The sequence below is a fragment of the Dipodomys spectabilis genome, unplaced genomic scaffold (genome assembly GCF_019054845.1).
Source record: "Dipodomys spectabilis isolate Male_0828 unplaced genomic scaffold, ASM1905484v1 ptg000191l, whole genome shotgun sequence".
NCBI lineage: Eukaryota > Metazoa > Chordata > Mammalia > Rodentia > Heteromyidae > Dipodomys > Dipodomys spectabilis.
Genome location: NW_024870868.1, coordinates 1226303 through 1235684, shown reverse-complemented (window position 1 = coordinate 1235684; position 9382 = coordinate 1226303). Strand labels below are relative to the sequence as shown.

The 9382-nt window shown below is 41.0% G+C and overlaps 1 non-coding gene across 1 annotated transcript; it reads right to left on the bottom strand.

Annotated features, from left to right (window-relative positions):
- Positions 1 to 3430: 3430 nt before the first annotated feature.
- Positions 3431 to 3591, bottom strand: LOC122121618. Its single transcript, XR_006149983.1, has one exon. It is a non-coding gene; the product is annotated as a U1 spliceosomal RNA (small nuclear RNA).
- Between the last annotated feature and the right edge of the window lie 5791 nt (positions 3592 to 9382).

Genomic DNA, 9382 nt, shown 5'->3' with positions numbered 1-9382 from the left:
ATTTCCAAGGAGAGGAAGCACAAGGCATCAGTTCCACTCCAGGTAGCTGGAGTGTCTGGGGGCAGGAAGTGAGGTAGGTGCATGCTCAGGTGAATCTGGAAAGAGAGAGGGAGTGGCCAGCTGTTTGGCCAGAACTCCAGAGCAGGGCGGTGCTTAGGTATGTGTGGTGCTGAGGAAAAAATATGGGGATAATACTAACAAAATCAGCCTTCATCTTTGAGATGAAGGCTACTTAGTCATAATGTAAGATGTTTTTTAGCAGGTTCTAGATTTTTTTTGGCTAATATTTTATTGAGGAGATCTGCATTAGTGCTCATCAGAGAAATTAGTCAATTGTTGTCTCTTTTTTTTTTTTTTTTTTTCAGAGCCTTACCTTATTTTGGGATGAGTATGATATTGCCTTCATAGAATTAGTTTGGGATTACTCCCTCTACATCTATTTCCCGGAAAAGCTTGGGGAGTATTGATATTAGTTCACCTTTAAAAGTCTCACAGAATGCAGTGGTTAGTCCATTGGGCCTCGGCTTTTCCTTGTTGGAAGACTTCTGATTACTTCATCAATCTCCTTGTATGCTATTTGTTTGTTTAGTTGTTTAGTTGGTTCAGTTTAGGCAGTTAGTATGTTTCTAGAAATTCTGCTTGGTTTTCCTTCTTTAGTGAGTGTAGATTTTGAGTGTAGTCCTTTATAATTATTTGGATTTCTTGGGTGTTTGTCATAATATTACCTGTGGTGTCTCTGATCTTGTTTATATAAATTTCCTCTCTTCTTTTTATCATTAATCTCACAATTAGTCTGTCAATTTTATTAATTTGTTTTCCAAAATATTCCCAGCTTTTTGTTTCATTGATTTTTTTCTTTTTGGGTCTGGTCATGGGGCCTGAACTCCGGGCCTGGGTGCTGTCCCTCAAATCTTCACCTCAAGGCTAGCACTCTACCATGAGCCACAGTGCCACTTCTGGCTTTTTTTCTGCTTATGTGGTGCTGAGGAATCAAACACAGGGCCTCAAGCATGCAAGGCAAGTGCTCTACCACTGAGCCACCTTCCCAGCCCTTGTTTCATTGATTTTTATGGATAGTTTTTTTTTAGTTTCTGTTTTGTTGATTTCTGCCCTAATTTTTGCTATGTATCTCCAGTTAGTCACTTTAGATTTGAGTTTTTCTAGCAGTTACAATTGCATCAGGAGGTTATTTACTTTAATGTTTCCATTTTTTTCATATGTACAATTAGTGCTATGATCTTTCTTTACAACATTGCCTTTGTTCTATCCCAGAGGTTCCATTGTGATGTGTTTACATTTTCATTGAGTTGTAAGAATATTATAATTTCTTCCTGAATTTTTTCTGTGACCTGGGTGTTAGTCAGTACTGTGCTGTTCAATCTCCATGTTTTTGAGTAATTTCTAAAGTATGATTTGCTCTTAATAATTTGATTGATTCCACTGTGTTTGGATATAATAGTAGGATTTATGCCAATCTCCTTGTATTTGCTGAGGTTCTTTGCATGTGTGATCTATGTTTGAGAATGTTCCATAGGCTGCTGAGAAGAAGGTGTATTAGGTCATTGTTGGGTAGAAAACTAGATGTCTGCTAAGTCCATTTTTATTACTGTGTCATTTAGTTCAGAGGCTTCTTTGTTTATATTTGTTTGGTTGATGTATCCTCTGAGGAGAGTAAGGTGTTAAAATCTCCCAATATTATTGCATTTGAGTCTATTTTGTTCGGTAAGGCTGAGAGTATTTGTTTAACCTGTTTAAGCACTCCGTTGCTTGGTGTATAGATATTGACCACTCTGATTTCCTCTTCATGCATCAATCACTTTATTAGTATGTAATGTCCTTACTTGTCTCTGTATTTATTTTAGTAAGTCTACTTATCAGATAGTAATATGGCTACTCCTGTTTTCTTGCAGGGTACATTTGAATGGAAGATCTCTTTCCAACGCTTTGCTCACAGTTGGTTTTTATCTTTGGCTGTGAGATTGGTCTCTTAGCAAAATCAAATGAATAGATCTTTTACTTTTGATCCAATCTGCTTTTCATTTTCTTTCGTTGGGGAATTGAGTCTGTTAATGTTTAGGGTTATTATAGAAATGTGTCAATTTTCTTGCCATTTACTTATTTTCCTGTATTTTGTTTCTTTTCTTTTCCCATGCTTACTAAATTTGTCTTGTGGTGGTTTCTCTCTGATATGTTTCTTTCATTTTCTTTGTTTTTTTTTTCAGATTGTATTCCTCCCTTTAGAATTGTTTGTAATGCCAGTTTGATGTTCATGACTTCCTTTAATCTTTGTTTGTCATGGAAAGTTTTAGTTTCTCTGTCAAATATAAATGATTGCTTCAATGGGTCACAGTTTGGTTTGGCAGTTGTTGATTTTCAGGATTTAGATAATATCATTCCAGGCTCTCCTTGCATTGAGGGACTGTGTAGAGAAGTTCGCAGTGATTCTCATTTTATTTCCATTGTAATATATGTCCTTCTTTGATTTTAGAGCAATTAAAGCCAATTCCTTGCTATTCAAGTCTAATATTTTTACTATGATGTGTCTAGAAATATTTCTCCTTGTATCCTGTCTGCTAAGGGTTCTATATGCTTCTGTTTGTGGGTGAGATTTTCTCTCTTAAGATGGGGAACTACTCTGTTATTATACCAAATAGGTTTTCCATGCCTCTATTAAATTATGCTCTCTCGTTGATTCTAATTATGCATAGATTTAATTTCTTGGCTGCTTTGGCCAAATCTTGGATTTCCCTTTGGAATGTTCTAAGTGTTTTCTTAATTGTGAAAATATCATACAGAGGGGTTACAATTACATGGGCAAGATAGTGAGTACATTTCTTATCAAGCATTGTTGCCTCCTCCTTTGTTTCCCCTTTTATCCCTACTCCTCTCCATCCCCCCATCCCACGGCAAAGTTGTAAAAAGTTCGTTTTTCGACATAACGTCTGCCTTTGACTTTCTGTTCCAGTTCTTCTGATTTCTTCTTGACTCCTGATATGCTATTTTCCATTTCACTTATTCTGTTAACTATGACTTCTACTGGTGTTTGCATTGTGGAAAATGAGCCCTTTATGCTATTAATATCAGTTCTCCAAGTATTAATTTCATCTGTTAATGAAGGGTTTACTGTGTTTTTTATTTTCTTTGTCGGTCGTGGGGCTTGAACTCTGGGCCTAAGTGCTTTCTCTCAGCTGTTCAGCTCATGGCGAGTGCTCTACTACTTGAGCTACAGCACCACTTCCAGGTTTCTGGTGGTTTATTGGAGATAAAATTTCAAGGACTTCCTGCCCGGTCTGGCTTTGAACCATGATCCTCAGATCTCAGCTTCTTGAGTAGCTAGGATTACAGGCAAGATCTGTTGATGCCTGGCTTAAGAAATCTTGGAATTCCTTTGTCATGTGTTCTTTCTTTTTCTTTTTTTAAATTTTTTACCAGGGGAGAGCACTAATGTCATTCCCACTACTGCAAATTATGCAATTGAGTTTCCCACTTTGGGGAAATCACAAGGCTCAGCACATCTGTAGTGCAATGGATAATCCTCGCCCTGGGAAAACCACCTTCGTGATCATGGTATCTCCCCTACCAGGTAAATATTCATGTCTTCCTTCTCCTATTGATACTTTCACATTTCCCCCTTTATTTCTTTGGCCAATTCCATCATCATTTCTTTAATGGTTCTTTTGTCCTCCATCTCTTCTTCACTTTCACTGGGGTCCTTCCCTGGGTTGTTGTTAGATTTGGGATTTGGTTTGTTGTCCTGATAGTCCATGAATCATGTCTTCTTTCATTGTGATTTACACATTTGGGTCCTGGGATTGTGGGGGTCGTGACCTGAGCTTGGCCTGCTCACACCAGAATGATGTGACAGCCCTCACTTGCCCCGGGCTAGTTGACACTGGGTAGGCCAGCCCATGCCAACAAGCACATGTGCATGCGCTGTCTCCAGCTGGCTGAGAGGAGCATGGTCCCGTCTGCAGTGGGGGATGGCAAGGTTAGAATCGGGACTTCAGGAGGGTTGGGCTACCCACATGGGCACAAGATTTGTTTGTGCCTTGGCCCTGGGTTGGGTCTGTCCCCACAAGTGGTCTATGCTTGGCCTCCTATGGCTGGTGGGCACATGTGCATGCTTGATGTATCTGAGGATGAGATCTACCAGAAATTGTTCCATTGGAAATGTCTGCTGCACAATTATGGAAACAGTAGATTCAAGACTCTGAGAGACAGGCATGAGGTTTGTGGAGAGGCAGGCACCCTAGAGGGGAACTCTCTGCTAGCAGCTACAGCGTGATTCCTGGGCTTCTGGTAGGGGCCTGTGAATGCATGAGTTTGGGCTCCTGATGGGGGATTGCTCTACCAGCGCCAGCAGGTGCTCACGATAGGGGGTTGCTTCTCCTATAGCTGGCACTCATGTTCACTTAGCAACTGCAGCTGATGAAATGCTTCTCCTGCAGCTGCCATTCAGAAGCCTTTCATGGTTCCTGAAGGGAGAGGCTCTGTGGGTGCGGGGACGTTTGTTTTCAGACCAGCATTGTTATCCCCTGATAGCCAGGACTGTTGAGGACACCGAGTCCTGGCGCCCAGCACGTGTGAGTCCCTAGGACCTCCTGCTGGAATCCAACATGTGGGATGTGGGCAGTGAGGAAGGGCTCGGACTTCTTTGACATCTTCAAGTGTAATGTTCCTTCATGGGTTGGAGGGAGAGGGGTCCGTGTCATGATCTGTGGGTAACCACCAGCTCTGATCTCCTGTGGGACGGGAGGGCTTCACCCCAGCAGAGAACTGGTTGTGAGGATGACCAGCAGTGCTGTGGCAGACCTCTGTGTCTTTGCGAGGAACTCTCAGGTTGGCTCCCATATCCTGGACAGACATGGAGCTGCTCCTGCAGCTCTTCTGTGTTAGTTGTGGGCTGAGCCATGGTGACAGGGGAGCTCTCTGGGTATGGGTGTTGTGGGGCCTCACCTCTGGTCTCTTCTGGGTATGGCGTTGTGGGAGTATTCTGTGTTTGGATTCTGCAGTCTGCTGTTAGTTATGGAGCCAGGGTAGCCACATGTTGTTTTCCTAAACTTCTGTATTTACCCTTGTTTTATAATGAAGTAGGGATATTAGGTCAAAGTAACATTGTTTTGTCCTCACCATCATCATGGAGTCTGGATGGGTCTTGGAGGCTTTTTACCCAGCTCTAAAAAGCCTAGAGGGAAAACAGGCCATTCTGGGAATATTGGTGTCATGCTGCTGGGTCCCTAGAGAGCTCTGCTACATAGAATGCTCGACCCTGATTGCTCCCCTAGATGGTTTGTTTTTGTTGGGCTTGGGTCTTTACCCCAAACATGTGATTATTTTGTCTTTACAAGCTTTGTGCAAGCTACATTATAGTCTGCAGGTCTTCTAGACATGAGTCCTTCTGCAGTCACCTGCTTTCTAATAAAGATTCTCAATTTGAGCTCTCAAAGTCTTGCTTGTCTGTTTCTCATGAACCAATTCCCATATAAAAATTTTAATGACTATTTCCAGTTGAACATTCCACATCAGTCTTAACCATAGCAGGTCAGATACCCTCTTTCTCGGGCTTTGTCTTGAAGAGAATGCTGTTTTACATTCCTCTGTCTCTCTGTCATCACAGAGAGCAAGTAGCTTTTTAACCAGGTGTCAAATCCCCATTTCAGGCTTTTAAAAGCAATTTCTTACCTCCAGATCTAGAAGACACAGACCACTGTCTTCCCTCAGAAGCTCTGGTGACCCAAGTGTAGCAAATCCATCCTTTTCTGTGGTATGAAGTGTCTTATCAGTGAATAGCACTAGATCAGCTGGAATTTCATCTTCTTTTAACTCTTGATCAGGATGTAATCTTTAGGCTTACATTAGTATTTGGAAACTCAAGATGTGGAGTCAGCAGTCCTTGTTGCCTTGAGGGATGAAAAGGCTGAGGAAATACTGAACACATGTTTTTAGTGGAATTGAGAGTGACCAAAAGACCAGTACAGATAAGGAAGACCATCAATTTGAATCCTGGGTTTTCCTGCCCTGAGATGATCCTTTAAGGCCTAAAATCCCTTGGCACACATATGTTCTGATAATATCACACATATCTGTGTCTCCCAATGGCTCTGGCCTATGTTCCGTAGTGGAGCTTCTATCTGAGAGATAAAGGCAAGAGCTAGCCATATGGCATGCGTTGGCATCTTCAGGCAAATATTACCCTGTTTCTCTGCACTCAATCTCTTGTGAAAATCTGTTCCACTTACCACAAACCCACTGGAGATTTCTTGCACGATCCAAGGTTGATTTACCAATATTTTAACAGACTCCTCTCATTAATAAGCTGAAACATGAACTATCATAATTTCATCAGGAGAATAAGCACTGTTTAAATTAATCTCTCAGCCCACATTTCCCAAAGATATATATCACATTGAATGCATATATATAGTCCATATACATTGTTCCCTTTTTTCTTTTAATATCTTTAAAGTCTGGTTCAGGGCAAACAATTCACAAGTCTGTGTAAAGTAGTTATTATGCAATCTCTCCAATTTAACTCTTAATTTAACAGAGGGAGGATAGACTAGGAAAGATAAGGTGAGTGGCAGCCAGGGATTTAGAAACAGGGTATTTAGAAAGATAGCACTATCTCCGTTGTTTTAAACCTTATACTCCTTAATCAGGTGTAGTTTTTACACCAGGGGAAACAAAATAACAAGAACTTCTTTCTACATATGACCTTGCCTGCTGTCCCCAATTGGTGTGCTCTAAAAGCTGAGAATGGACATCATAGAAAAAAGACGTATCCTGGAGAAGGAAACACTTGGAAAAATGGCTCCTCCTGGCAAAAAAAAAATTGCTTATCATGAAATATGGCTACTGGGCCTAAGTAATGCCATCTTGTCCTCATTACTGTTAGGAAAATGAAGGAGAATGAAAAAGGATTAGAGTGGATTCTCAACAGGCTAAAACTGTTTATTGCCAGTGAGAAGCACAGATCTTCCAGTGATTGTGTGGATTTGGGGTTTGGTTATATGGGCCTTAACAAAGAAGCCGAAGACAAAAAAAAAAAAAAAAAGGTTATGGTCTCTTGGGTGTTCAGGGCAGTGTCCTTGGCCAGGCCTGGAATAGATACTGCTTGGGTTGGAGACAAGGACAAATTGTAGGCTATGGTCTCTTGGGGGTCAAGACTTGGACAGACACAGAATGGAATGCTCTGCCTAGGGTAAGTGGGCTTTCAGCTAAGCCAAGGTTGGAGTGGCCTGCTTGCAGATGGGCACGTGAGTCCCCACTTGGTGTTTTGCTTGACCTGGGGAAATATGGCAGGAGTCAATCCTTCAGTTGCATCTTGACACCTTAGTAGGTAATAGGGAAATTTCACTTCGAAGAACTATAGATTGGGCATAGGCCATTCTGAAACCTTTGGGTATATCACGGATTGTTAGGCTCTGGGAAGTCTCTACTCCTGTTTATTACCCATAGATAACTATTATAACCACCTTGAACATGCTCTAACTGCTCCCTTACTCCCTAACTGACCTGTTTTTCTTCTGTAAACACACTTTATTAATCCCCATACCATACAGCATTTGCCTTGATGTGGTTTTTGTCTTTATAAGTTTTATGCTAGCTACAAAACTGCAAGTTTTGGTGGGGGAGGGGATGAGTCTGCTTGCAGTTGCTGGCTTTCTAATAAAGACTCCTGATTTGACCCCTCAAACTGTGGCTTCTCTGTATCACACCATATAAGACTTAGAAGCCACAGCCAAATCCCAGTGCCAAGGGGCTACTTAGGTTCCTTGAAGCCACTGGTGGACAGGAACTGCACAAAGGAGATAACTTTTGAGATATCCCAGGGCCCCATGGACTTTCCACTGCTCAGAAAGCCAGACTCTGGATTCCTCCCACACCACTAAATCTTTTTGGAATCATTCAGCCGATCTCCAGAGGTGAGTATGATTCTGCTTCCGATTCTGAAGATCCATCTATCTGGACTAGGTGGAAGTGGATCGCTTGTAGTCACACCCTCCTCCCCCTACCTCCAACAGCCTCTCTAAGGCTGAAATGTCAGAAAAGAGTTTTGGATTTTTCAGGAACTGGTACCAGTCTGCTGTATAAACTCTTATCTTCTGTGACTTTGTTCTTTGTTTTGTGCCTGTTGGTGAATTTTCTTCACTCCTATTTTTCCTTGCCAGACCTTTGGTGAGTTAATTCCTTTCACTTGTCCTTTGGTGAGTTAACTTGTTTGGTTTGCCTGAATTTGGTTTTTGGGGACTATTCTTTGTCAGATGGTCTGGGCCTGACAAGAACATTCATTCGATCTCGCAAGACATGTGAGGTCCTTTTGTCTGTCTGTTCCATGCATCCACTGTTCTTGCATCTCAGTCTCTAGAGATATAGTTCGTCCCATAGTAAGACTACTGTCCCCCAATGTCTGCTTAAAGACTTAATAAAAGACAGTTTAAGAAGAAAAAGTTAACCTCTCTGTGTAATATAATGTGGCTTTAATATAAGTTGATATAAAAAGTGCTCTAGTCTAAAAAATGTGGTGAAACACAGACTAAGGCCATTGTTTAAAATACCTGGTTAAAATTGTGGAGACTATAAAAATAGCTCCTAGCAAATTCAGAATCCTTTGTGAGTCAAAATGCCCACTTTGGGTGTAGGATGTGGGTCATTAGACCCATCTTAAGCTTCTATAATATTTATAAAATAATTTGGGAGAAGTGTCTGTCTCTCCCCTGAGGAATCCCAGTAGGGCACTTTCCCTCCCCTAGTAATTTTTGCAGGCCCTCAAGATTAAGGACCTTCTAGGAAGTATTACAAAGTCAGTTCATATGCGAGTGTGTCTCATTACCAAAATTGTTTGAAAAGTTTTCTATTCTTTGTAATCTGTTTAAGACTAGAGATTGTGTTGAATTCTGTTTGTGGTTGGTTATTGGAAAAAGTTCATCTTTGTTTTCTAGCTGACCATATGGTTCTATATTGCTAGCAGCCTAATGACAGAACTTAGAACACAATCAGCTCAGAAATTTATTGCAATAAAGACTAAAAAATCCTATGCCACAGAGAGTGGAAACATCAAGAGGCCAACAAGAAACACAAGATCTACTAAGAACAAAATATTAAGAAAGACAACAATAAGAACTCAACTTTACATTAGCATGCTGTATTTAACACTTTTTCCCAAGGGACTAATAGGGAAATGACCAAAGGAGCCTTCTTAACTCAGTCTTTGTTGCCTTGCTCTCTGTTCTATTTCCATTTTTGGCAGGTTTCTAGGCCTAAGATTTCTGGTGCACTCAACCTTCTTTACTGGAGTTTTCTTGAACACCTTCCCTACTCTAGGTTTCTTGAAAAACCTTACACCTAATCTTCCTTATTGGAGGTTTACTATACAACAAAA